At 43.1% G+C, this 13,483-nt stretch overlaps 1 protein-coding gene across 5 annotated transcripts in view; it reads left to right on the plus strand.

Moving 5' to 3' along the window:
* Positions 1 to 13,483, plus strand: part of ARID4B (AT-rich interaction domain 4B) — a 2,504,499-nt gene that overhangs the window by 1,836,289 nt on the left and 654,727 nt on the right. The gene's annotated exons all lie outside the window — the stretch shown is intronic.

Here is a 13,483-nt window from a genome sequence, read left to right on the forward strand (position 1 = left end):
TTGGTTTCTATGTATGGATTGGGGATGGTTTCATGTTACTCTGTGCAATTTTCCCTTTAATATTTTTGCCGTTACGGTATGATACTTTGGGTTTAGGTCTAATGACATCCTTTAGCCAGGGATCCTCACTTAGGATAGACCAATGTTTGAACAGGATATTTTCCATATTTTTGTACTTAGTGTGGAACTGTGTGTTAAAGGGCATGATTTGTGGTTCACCGTTACTGCTTTTCTCCTGTAATGGTGGATGTATGTAGTGTTCAAAAGCATTGGACACTAAAGGGGGGGGGGGGGGATAACCTTTCTCAATAAATGTATTGTTTTAAAAGCTCTCTGTGAAATAGATTTTTTGGAATATTGTTAATAGATTTTGGGTGATAGCAGCTTTTGTAGTGGAGGAATGAATTACCAGCCGTGGGTTTGACATAATTGGAAGCATGAATGGTGGAACCATCATGGCAATGCTCTAGATCCAGAAAAGCATGTTTTTTTCTGGATCCGTGACATGGGTAAATGAGATCCCTAATGAGTTGGTGTTACAGTAGGATAGAAATTGTTCCACACTATCTGTGGAGCCATCCCAGAAAATTATTATATCGTCAATATAGCATCCATAGTAAACAACCTGGGAGGCAGAAGAATTTTGGTCAGTGACATACTCTTTCCCAGAGGCCCATTGCTAAATTTGCATAGCTGTTGGCAAAATTTGCCCCCATAGCTGTGATATTGGATTACAGGTAGATTTCCCCATCAGATTCAAAATAGTTGTGTTGTAAGCAAAAAGCAGTGACGTCTAGTATAAACTGGGATTGTCTAGGATTGATCCAGGGGTCCTTGGCGAGGAAGTGTTCTACAGCTCTGAGTCCTATTTCATGTGGTATGTATGTGTAAAGGGAAGCCACCTGTATGTAGGTTCCCATGTGTATGGTCATAGCATATCAAGGCGACTAGGGCTTCCGGGTGAATTTTCTAGATTTTTGTGGACTTTTGGCAAATAATAAAAATACAGTGTTTTGTAAAAACTCTTTAAGAAAGGATGATTCTTTTTTGGAAATTATACCATCTGAGACTGCTGCATTGGATAATGTTGCAGCCTCCATAGAAAAAGAGGAAAGGGGATCTTTGGGTAGTTTCTTTTTTTAACTTTTTTCACAGGTGAATGGGTAGGGGTACATTGTCCCCCATACTCATTCACATAGGGTGGGGGGTCTTGTCCCCCTCTTCGGGGGTCCTGTCCCCCTCTTTGGTCCTTCTTGCCGGGCCATCACACCTTCTTCTAGCTCTTTTACAGGCGGTCTTCTGTCGCTGCTGTCGCCGTCTTCTGTTCTTCTGTTCTCTTCTTCTCTTCTCTTCAGATGTTGCCTCGTCGCTGTCTCATTCACATAGGGTGGGGGGCCGGTATCCGGAGGCCCCCTTATTAAAGGGGGCTCCCGGATTCCGATAAGCCCCCCGCCCGCAGACCCCGACAACCAACGGCCAGGGTTGTTGGGAAGAGGCCCTTGTCCTCATCAACATGAGGTGCTGCACGCCCCCCTTCCCCAAGGCACCCCCATGTTGAGGGCACGCGGCCTGGTACGGCTCAGGAAGGGGGGCGCTCACTCATCCCCACCCCCTTTCCTGGCCGGGTAGCGTGCTCGGATAAGGGTCTGATATGGACCTAGGGGGAACCCCCATGCCGATTTTTCGGCATAGGGATTCCCCTTTAACTCCATACCAGGTGACGGGGCCAGCGACTCCTCCTTCGCTGGCCCCGGCTACCTGGAGATGCACTCAAAATGAGCGGACTTTCCTCCACGTGTGTGGGTGAGTCCGTTCATTTCAAAAGTACGGCGGATAGTCCGGCGGACTTAGTAAGCTGTATTAGTCCGCTGAAAAAGTGCCGTGTGCGAGCAAGTGCCTCATTAGGAAAATCCGGCGGAAAGTCTGCCAGACTAAGTCCACCAGATAGTCTGCTACGTGTGTACGCGCCATTCGTTTGTCCTGAATAGTAATTCAGGACAAATTAACATACATTCTTGAGGCCACAAGATTATTATCGGATTCCAACACCCAAAAGAAACTACCCAAAGATCCCCTTCCCTCTTTTTCTATGGAGGCTGCAACATTAACCAACGCAGCAGTCTCAGATGGTATAATTTTCAAAACAGAATCATCCTTTCTTAAAGAGTTTTTACAAAACACTGTATTTTATTATTTGCCAAAAGTCTACAAAAATCTAGAAAATTCACCCGGACGCTCTATAATCGCCTCTATGGAGAGTGTCACAAGTGTCTTTTCCATGTATATTGACAAATTTCTTCAACCTCTAGCCCAAAATATACCCTTGCATATCAGAGACGGTACACATCTCCTGGATGTGCTAGGCCATACACATAGGAACCTACATACAGGTGTCTTTCTTTAGTGGGGCAAATGTCAAGCCTTTATACAATAAGGAGATTTCATAAGGGGACAGGGCATGTGAAGATAAATGAAATAATTTTACAGTTTCTGGATTTTCTCTGGTCTTGTTTCTACCTCTGCCCCCCCCCCCCCCTTCTGTGTGATTTCTTTTTGACCCACTGGATGGGGCACACTACTAAAAAATTGTGGTGAGTAGTTGGGACTGGAATGTCACTATGGTATGAGGCTGGGACAGAAAACTTTTGTAGGGTATGTTTCCACATCTATGGGATGATTTAGACCTGATGGAGGAGGGAGGAGAACATTACTAGTAGTAGGAATGGGGGGGCATCTCTAGGGAGTTTTCATCAGGTAAACTTGTCATTGATGAGCTGGGGATGGTCACAGGTAGGGCAGTACATCAGGCTTGGTGTCTGCTACTTATTCTGGATGGTTTGGGAGTGAGTACAGGAGGGAGATGTTCATGATCAGGGGGTATGCTGTTGTGGGGACTCCACAAACTATTGGGAGATAGAGACAGCGCCATGTAGGTCGACATTCCAAGAGTGGTAATAGAAAAGACACAATTTTGTTGCACTGGGATCATATAAATATAAATCAGCAATTAATTGATTATAGAAGTTTTAAACCAGCAATTAATTCAATTTAAATTATGGAATATAAAAGCAGCTAACACAATATGTGAGGTTTGCGTAATAATTAATAAGGTAGTTGGTGTAGTGATGGATAAAGCTGGACAATGAACTTTCAATATTAAAAATGAATTTTATTAGAACAACATTTTAAAAGTACATAAATATCTGAAATAACAAAGAATCTGGTGAAATCCTCTTGCAAGGACACCGCCACAATCACCCAAACACACTGACTCTTACCCTAAGGTAGATAACAAAGGCATACTGTAGGTATTTTTTCCAACTACCGCTCCTCAGTAGTATGGGGATAAAAGACGGCAGCTTCTTCACATGGATATCAGCAAGCCTAGATGCCTCTCAGTGCCCAATCATCACCAGTATGGGATTGAATAAACCAGTTAATCCACCAATGTAATAACCCAGTAAAAATAATGCCGCGTACACACGGGCGGACTGTATGGCGTACTTAGTCCGTCGAAACACATTTCAGCGGACAGTCCGCTCGTGTGTGGGCTTCAACTGACTTTTTCAGCGTGCAGTCTGGCGTACTAAGTATTTCGGATTTTTCTAAATTCTGTCCGTCGTACTTTGGTTTCAGCGGACAATCCGCTCGTCAGTAGGCTAGTTCGACGGACTAAGAATGGCGCATGCTCAGAAAGGATTTACACGGCGGAAGGGTGCTTTGCTGTGTATTGGACTTCCTATTTCTAGTCCCGTCGTACGTGCTGTACACGTCATCGCGCAAGCTTTCGACGGACTGTTTGTGCATCCGTGTGTGGTCAAGTCCGTTCAGTCGAAAGTATGACGGACTGTCCGTCGGATTGTATGACGGACTAAGTACGCCATACAGTCCGCTCGTGTGTACGCGGCATAAGAAAAACTTTGTAGTGCAGACATCCCAAACATCACGTTTAATTTAAAAATTAAGTTATTACACTTACATTCAAGTAGTTGATAACAGGTAAAACGAACGGAAGAAACATCTGGCATTTCAAACCAAGAAAATGGCCGCTGCGTCCCAGCACACAAGTTGCGTCATACGTCACAATCTCCTCCCTATGCATGTCATCACTGACGCCAGGGGGCGTGGCCATGATCAGGGGATATGTTGTTGCAGGGACTCCACAAACTATTGAGAGATATGGGAGAGTGATGGCGCTCCATGTAAGTCGACATCCCATAAGTGGTGTAGGAAACTCTTGGAATGTGTCTCGGGGTTTTTTCCAACAGAATACTCTGTTGGTATTATAGTCATACACATCTCACCTAAATTTCTCTAATTTAGTGGCAATGAGGTCATCCTCTCTACGAGTGGTGTTTTTTTTTTAGGGTTATGATCCATGCAAGGGGAAGTTGGTTGATGGACCCTAGAATGGTTTGGCAGAGTCCACGTGTTTTAGCCATAAAAAATTAAAATTTTCTCTTTCTTTGTGTGGTAATAAATTTTATACATTTTTTAGTGCAGAACTCACCTTGGAAAAAAGGGAGCATTGTTTGAGGATTCTGAGTCCCCTGTGAGAAATTTTCCACTGGAGATATTGCTCTAACAAGCTATCCCGACTGATGAAATTTGTGAAATAAGATGCTGAGAGATTTAAAAATTTGTGAAATAAGATGTGAAATATCTAATTTGTGAAATAAGATGCTGAGAGATTTAAAAACATTTTTGTGCTATAAACTAAAAGGCCACAATTTTGAAAAACAACCCACATTTTTTTTTTATTATTATTCTTTATTTTCAAACAGAAATTTTCCACTATTACAAAAAATACCATCTAAGCAACAACATATCTTTATATTAAATAATTACTTTACCCCTTTGCCCCTCCCCTCTCCCCCCAGAGCAACTTACAGCCCACAAGGGCTTCTGTTGTCCTTCTTCCCCTCTCTCCCTCGCTCCTTCCTTCTTTATATCCTTCTAACATTCAAGTAACCTCAAATAATTTTCTGTTTTTCTGAACTGCAACCATTGCTGCCACCTATTATAATATTTTGCCTCTGTTTCCTCTAACTTATATATTATCTCCTCAATGTTTCTTGTTTTTTCTACTCTTTCTACCCACTCTTTCATTGATGGAGATTCCTGGGTTTTCCATCTTCGTGGTATTAGCGCCTTCGCAGAATTCAATAAACAGGGCACCAAGGAGTTCCCATATTGCCTCTCCCCCTTCTCTGATTCGTGGATTAGGCAAACCCATGGGCACTTCCTAATCTTTACTCCTGTTACTTTAAAACTAGCTTCAATTATTTTTTCCCAAAAAGTCTGTATTTTAGGACAATCTCACCACAGGTGTGAAAGAGTTCCCAATACCGGACAGCCTCTCCAACATGTTGAGGGATTCTCTCCACTGATTTTATTCCCTTTTTGTGGAGTTATATACCACCTTGCTAAAAGTTTGTAAGACATTTCTCTTGTTTGTGTATCTTTAGCCACCGAATAAGTTTGTCTTATAATCTTGTTCCTATGTTCGTCATTACTTAGAGGACCTATCTCTCTTTCCCACTTTTCTAGATACGAAGGATATTCGTAATCTGCCTCGCGTATCAAAATTTTATATATTTTTGATATCCTTTTTTCAAGACTTTGAGAAGTCTCCAATAACTTCTCCAGAGGTCTAAGTTGCTCTTTTCCCCTCAATGACTGTGGTAAGGACTGGGTAAAATGGTGTAGTTGTGCATATCTCCATTTGTCAAGTGCTTTATGGCCCCATTTCCCTATGATTTCCTCATATGTGCATAATCTTCCATAACATCCTGTAATCTAATAATGTCATTTTTTGCCCTCCTACTAAAATACATATACTCCTCTTTTCCTGGTCTAAAAAATTGTGTGTCGAGTAACGGGGTTATGGGTGAATTGTGCTCCCAATTATGTCTCTTATTTATTGTATCCCAAACCCAAAGTGAATTTTTTGTCAATATGCTTGTGTTGGCTCCTAATTCTCTGAATCGTACCGGTATCCATATTAATCCTTCTATTTTCCTCTTACTTAAATTAAATTCTAGTTCTACCCAATCTTTACCCTTTTTGTTGTGGGTCCAGTCAGTTATTCTAGATACATCAACAGCCTCATAATATTTTTTGAAATGAGGTGCTGCCAAGCCCCCTCTATCCTTTCCTCTAGCTATTATCTTGAATGCAATCCGTGCACATTTACTTGTCCAAATAAATCTTATAATCATGGTTTTTAATTTATTAAAGTACACTTGTGGGAGAGGGATTGGGACCATTTGACATGTGTATGTAAATATTGGTAGTACAAACATCTTAACTGCGTTTATTTTCCCAATCAATGAAAGGGCTTTATATTGGATCTTACTTAGTTGCTTTTTAATTTTATTCAGGAGGGGAATGTAATTGGCCTCAAACAATTCCCCCACCCTTGCCGTCAACTTTATTCCCAGATATCCAAGTCCTTTCTTACACTACCTGAAGGGTAGTTTAGTTTTAATTGCACTCTGATCTTCTTCAGGTAAGTTTAAATTTAATATCTCTGATTTGGTCATATTCACTTTAAAATTGAAAAATTTAAATGAAAGTTTTCCAAATTTTAAGAGTTCCTTCAAAATCGTCGGGATGGAGATTCTAGGATTGGAGATATAAAGCAACAGATCATCCGCAAAAGCGGCGGTCTTATACTCCCTCCCTTCAACCCGTATTCCTTGGATATCTTGGTTCTTCCTTATAGCCGCCAGAATGGGTTCTAGTGTCATTATAAACAGAAGTGGGAAAAGTGGGCAACCCTGTCTTGTCCCGTTAAAAAGATCAAGGGGGCAAGACAGGGTCCCATTGATTCTTATTCTAGCTTTGGGACGAAAATAAAGGGCTTCTATCCATCCCCCCATCCTCTCTCCTATCCCCCGATGTTTCAAGGTCTCAAAAAGGAACCCCCAACTGACCCTGTCGAATGCCTTTTCAGCATCTATTGACATGAGTACAGTGGGGGTACCCTACCTAATAGCTTCCTGTATCAACATTATGGTCTTCAATGCATTGTCTCTCCCCTCTCTCCCTTGAATAAACCCCACCTGGTCATTCTGTATCCATTCTGGCAGATAGGGCTTCAATCGTTCTGCAATAATTTTTGCGAACAATTTAATATCAGAATTCAATAATGAGATTGGTCTATAACTTTCAACTGCCATAGGGTCCTTTGCTTCTTTCAGGATCAAAGCTATATGCGCCAGAAGTGTCTCTTCTCTAAAATTTTCTCCTTTCCCTACCGCGTTAAAATAATTGCACAATTTAGGCACTAACTGTTTTCGGAATTTCTTATAATATGAAATAGGGAACCCGTCAGGGCCTGGGCATACTCCTGAAGCTGTATTTTTGATTGCACTCTCGACTTCCTCTCTTGATATTGGGGCTTCTAATGCTTCCATTTCTTCTTGCGTAGCCCTGGGTAGATCTAACATCCTCAGGTAATCCCTTATTTCATCCCGTAGGTTGGTCTCCCCACTATCTATTTGTCCTATATTATATAGGGTGCTATAGTATTAGTGAAATGTGTTTGCTATGTTCTCTGATGTAATTTGTACCTCACCTTCCATATCTCTCACTTTTGAGATGAAAGTTCTACTCTTTTTCTCCTTTACCCTTCTAGCCATCCATTTACCTGGTTTGTTTCCCCACTGATATCTCTCCTTACTGAGAATATAGTAGGCGGCTTTCCTCTCCTGTTCTAGGCAGTCCTCTAATTCCCTCCTTTTCATTATCAAATCCTGTCTTTCCGGAACCCCTTTTGGTCTCGTACTCTGCTCTATTTTCCGGATTTCCTCATATAATTGAGTTTTCCTTTTCTCCCTAGCCTTCTTTTTTCCTGCTCCAATCCCCATAGTATTGGGCTGGAAATTCCCAGGGTTTTGTTCAATCTAAAGAATTGTTCCAATTCCCACTCAATCTTGCTTACTGAGTCCTTGTCCTGTATTAATTATTCATTAAGCCTCCAATTTAACCCCGGTCCAAAGGCTTCTTTTATCTCCAGCTGAATTTTTACTGGTGCATGGTCTGACACCGTTATTGTTTTTATTTCAGCCTTTTTAAGAGCTGATAAAAGCTGATGTTCCAGAAAGATATAGTCTATCCTGGAGAAGGAGCCATGGACTGGGGAAAAACACGTATAATCTCGTTCCCTTGGATGAGATACCCTCCAAGCATCCTGTAATTGCCAGTTTGCTAGGACTTTTAGGAATGCTCTCTGTTTCTGCTCGGAGATTTGTTTCCCCTCTCCTGTAGTATCTACTTTGGGATCAATACTCCAGTTAAGATCTCCCACTATTATCAATTTTCCCTCCTTAAAACCTTCTATTTTATTTAACACTTTCTTAAGAAATGTATCTGGGTTCTTATTCGGTGCGTCTACATTTACAATCGTATATTTCATATTAAACAGTTTACCTCTTATACACAAATACCTTCCCTCTGGGTCCATAAGTCGCTCCTCCAATTCAAACCTCATTGTTCTACTGAAACCAATTTCTATACCTCTAGAGTACGAGGAGGGGGTATCCCCATAGATCCATACCGGAAAATTAGCCGAATTTAATCTTCTACCCGAGGAACCCCCATTGATATGAGATATCGGCTGCAACCATCAACTCCGTAAGCGGTTTTAATCGCCTCCTTTATCTCAGCGTCTCTACCGCTAAATCAGAATAGATCTGCAGTTCTGCGCCCCCGAAAACCAACCCAGGAAGTGTTCTAATTCTTCCCATTATCTGAGCTTTTTCTTCTACATAGTGAAATCTCACTATTACATCCCGCGGGGCTTCTGATCTTAATCCTGGGGGTCGTGTCATCCTATGTATTCTGTCTTTTCTTAGTGGTTCCGAAACTTCTTTATCCAGCAAGGGGTTAAATATTTGTTGGGCTATTTCTCTAAGCGCTGAATTACTATGGGTTTCAGGGAGTCCTTTTATTCGGATGTTCTTTCTCCTGCTCCGATTCTCCTGATCCTCTAATTTATACATAAGTGATCTATTTCATCTATTTCCTCTACGAAGGGCTTTTACCTAATCCAGTATTTCTTCAATCTTTTGCTTGTGAGCATCTACTCTATATTCAGTTTCCTCCACTCTCCCCAGTACCCGACCAATATCTGCTCTTACTACTGCAATTTCCACTTTTAGGGATATCTCCATTCTTGAAAACATCTCTGAGAACATCTCCCTTATTTGCGGAGCTTGTTCTAGGGGCGGGGGCTGAATATTTCCTCCTGAACCTAAATCTCCTCCCTCTGCTCCTACCCCCCCCCTTCTTCAATCTTTTGCTTGTGAGCCTCTACTCTATCTTCAATTTCCTCCACTCTCCCCAGTACCCGACCAATATCTGCTCTTACTATTGCAATTTCCACTTTTAGGGATATCTCCATTCTCGAAAACATCTCCGAGAGCATCTCCCTTATTTGCGGAGCTTGTTCTAGGGGCGGGGGGCTGAATATTTCCTCCTGAACCTAAATCTCCTCCCTCTGCTCCTTTTCACCCCCTTCTTGGAGACCCTTCTGCCTTGTAACACTACCTTGTGGGCTTTTCTCATCTTTTTTAGCCCCTGTTATCTTTGTACTGCTAGTCTTCCCTCCTCTACTCTTCTCCCCCTTCAGTCTATTAAATCCGGACCATAGTGGTATTTCTGCCCTGGGGCTCCCAGTCTCTTCTTCCCTTATACTGGAATTAGCAGCCATATATCTCTGGATACCTGCGGGGCTTGAAACTGGTGTAATAGTTTTATTTGTTTTACCTGTTTTCCCTCTCATGTTGGCGATGCTCTTTAAACACTCCCAGTCCTACTTAATTTCTTTAAAATTCTATAGATTTCTTTTCTCCCTCCCAGATATGAGTTTAAGTATTCTCCCAAATCTCCCCTTACTTTAGTTGGGAGTTGTTTTCAAGAGCATGCGCCACCCACAAGAAAAAAAGGGAGGGAGAGAGGGGGGAAAAAAAAACAATTAGCCCAGAATATTCCCCAAATATCACCACCTTATTTGTCAATGCCCCTCCTGAGTCTATGGTCCCAACAAACCAACCTTTCCTATCTTACACCCCCCTGAACTGATTCTAGCTAGTCCTTGATATAATATACCCAGCAACCGATATTCCCACCACAGTCCCAATTCAGTCCCTCTTGAAATACTGGTCTTGGGCAAGGTCTCTTCTTCTTGCTTGGATCCCCTTCGAGGCATATAGCTCGGCCTCTATAACTGTTGTTATGCTCCGATCCCCCCCCTTTTTTTTTTCCACAGTCCAAAATATGATCTTAGTCCCGGCTATTTGCCCGTTATAAACCAGATAATAATAATTCAGTTAACAATATCCGATGCACTGATGGTATTTTGAGGCAGTCTATTATTATACCATTATCAAACGGTCCATAATATTCTTAACCCTCGTGCTTCCTTCAAGTCCCGTAATTAACTGATTACTAAGGCTGTAACTCCGGCGGGCGTAAACCATAGACAAAAAGGGACACAGTGGTTATCCTCTTTCTTAATTTTACTTGAGTAATTAATGATTATTACTAAAAGTTCAGGAAAAACGTATCAGACCCGATACAGCAGAATTCATCCAGCAACACCATCCTATTCTGCTAGCTCACCATCCATGCATTACAGAAGGGACGAAAAACGTCCACTAGAGCAATATAAACCGCCTTGGAGCATATTCCAGCTTTTTTCCTTATTCATCCTTATTCCTTATTCATCCAGCCGGGGATCAGTTATATTTCACAGTTTTTCTTTTTTCCTTAGCGCTCACCCTCACTGCTTCAACTCACCGCCGCTTGGAACTGCTTATAGCTTTCACCAGAAAAACTCACTCATTTATGTCTTTATGGACCTTTCAGGTCTGGCCCGGCTGCTCTCCAATGTCGGTCTCCAGCTAAACCTCTGTGCCCGGCTCTCATTCACTGTGATCACTTCTCCCCCACCAACCTTACATCCACTGTTCTGCTGTCTCTGGCCGTTTTAAAGAAGAGCTAAAGAGAGCAACAATGGCATCAATGGCAGTAGTGCCTACACCCGGTCTGGCAGAGTAATGACAATAAAGCCGTCAGTAGTGTCCACATACAGCGCTCCCCCGGTCTAGCAGAGTGGTAGTGTGGGGCTTCCCGACATCAGTACAGATGTATAGCTCAGCATCTCCGCCTGCTTCTGCGTGTCTCTGTGTGTCTCAGCTTCGGGCTCCACAGGCTCGGCGGCACATCATCCCCTTCCGCCGAGTCCTCTCAGCTAGCGTGCTGGCACGTAGCGGACGGGTATGCTAGCGTACTGGAGGAGAGTAGAGGAGGGAGGACGCGAGGTTCCTAGGAGGGTCGGGACTTCCTGCCTCCGACGTACCTACGTCATGGTGCTCCACCCCTGACCCTCACAATTTTTTACATTTTTCTATAATAAATATCCCAAATTAGTTTAAAAAAAAAAAACAGTTTAGGCCGATATGTATGCTTCTACATATCTTTGGTAAAAAAAATTGCAATAAGCGTATATTGATTGGTTTGTGCAAAAGTTATAGCGTCCACAAAATAGGGGATAGATTTATGACATTTTTATTATTATTTTTTTATTTTCTTACATCAGGGGACACAGAGCCATAGTAATAACTATGTGGGTTATATCGGCATATCAGGTGCGTGAACTTCCCCCATATAACCCCTCCCTCCCCTCAGTTCTTTCGCCAGTGTCTAAGGTGCTGGGCACGTGTAAGGATGTGTAAAGATGCATTGTACTGAGCTCCACGGGCAGTAATCCTTTGATGAGAGCCAGCCATCCTGACCAGATCCGTTCTGATGTCTCCGTAATGGACTAAATGAATGGTACTCAGGCCTCGTCATCCGAAGACACAAGGTTTTGCTTGGGAATGCTTTTAAAGCTGGGCCCTGGGATCCAGTACTTTTTGGTAGTAAAGCCAATAAAAGTTTACTGGCAGGGTCTTCTCGCAGGTACAGGATTGCGGGATTACCTGAGTGTACCCCTGTTCCTGAAGGTTTCCTTTCAAGGGCTCGGAGCCTACCGTGAAGGTTGAAGATTGGGGTTTTGTCTCTGATAAATCCTGCTGCGAGAAAAGGTAGGGAAGATTTTCTCAGGAATCTCTCCTTCCATGTATTGTGTTGTCATGTCATGTCTGTGATACAACTGGAGGCTGTATTGAGCACTCACCATTCTGAAGCTGGAAACAGCACAAGCTCCACTCTCCTCTCCGTTCAAGCCAGCTCAGACCCTCAGGTATGAAGGGGGGTCTGATCACTTCCTGGGCCCCCAGATTGGCGGTTTTTGATCCTTTAAATGCAAGCCAGCTGCCTCTTTTTCTTGGGCAGGTAACGGCCGCTTGTCAGGTGGAGGATTTACCCCCTCTGCCGCCACCCGCCATGATGCCAGTGCCCACACACTTCCCTGTTGAAAGAGGAGGGAGGGCCATTTTCACGCGGGGGCGTGGCTAAACAGTGTCGGACACCGGCCACATGTGGAGGAAGTAGTTTAGAGCTCTGCAAGAGAAGCTGCTGCTTGGTGGTGGAGGGACAGAGCAGAGTGGTTGCTGGTCAGGTTTGGTGACACAGGCATTTCCCTTTTGACAACATTGTACAGTATAGCTAGGATTAATAGCAGTTGTTGTACTGTACTATAGCCTAGCAAGTGAAACATTCTTTTGCTGGTACTGCCTCTGCTTTGTACTGTAAGCTATGAGTGACAAAGGGGCCAGGAACTCCTCTAAGGACACTTCCAAAAGAATGTCTTCCTCCCCTGAGCGGTAAAAAGAAAAATATGGGCAGTCAGATGAGCTAAAATAATAGGCTCCAGTATTCCTTTAAAAACGTAGGAGCGAACGTTCTATTCGAGTGTATCGGGACTATGTATTGAGTCTGTTCGATCCCCAGGGTAAAAGTGTTCTCCCGTATGAGCTTACTAACACTTGCGTCGGATGATTGCCTGCCCGCTTGTATACTAGGTCCTCCCCGTTGGTGTTTGATTGGACCTCGTACTAAGAGTAATGGCCAATCAGATTACCTAAACAAAAAAATCTTTTTCTATATAACGCATGCGACGTGGTAGCGTGGTACCGCCGCTGAAGATGTCTATGACGAAACGCGTCCGACGGAACCACGCCTTTACGTCACTTCCGGGTTGCCGCTGGTGTTCTGGTACGCAGGTGGAACGCAAACCGCGTATTCATCACACGGACCCCGAAGGAAGGATTGTTTTTTGCTCTTGAACACTACGGAAAGGGCCCTATCCCAGGGGGAACACAGCCGTAATCTATCACCTCTATAGGGAGGTTTGTTCTGGTTTCCTGAACTAGTGTTTCCATTTTTCCGTTTGTGTTCTTAATGATACTACATATGGTCTATGGTAGTTTCTGGGGTTAATCCGGAACTTTTTAGGGGAGATTATCATACTAACCCCCTGATTAACTGTGGTTCTACAATATAGCCCACTTTATGAGAATTGTGGCCATTT

The sequence above is a fragment of the Lithobates pipiens genome, unplaced genomic scaffold (assembly GCF_037356315.1).
Source record: "Lithobates pipiens isolate NorthernLeopardFrog02 unplaced genomic scaffold, aLitPip1_a1.2 Scaffold_18, whole genome shotgun sequence".
NCBI classification, from domain to species: domain Eukaryota; kingdom Metazoa; phylum Chordata; class Amphibia; order Anura; family Ranidae; genus Lithobates; species Lithobates pipiens.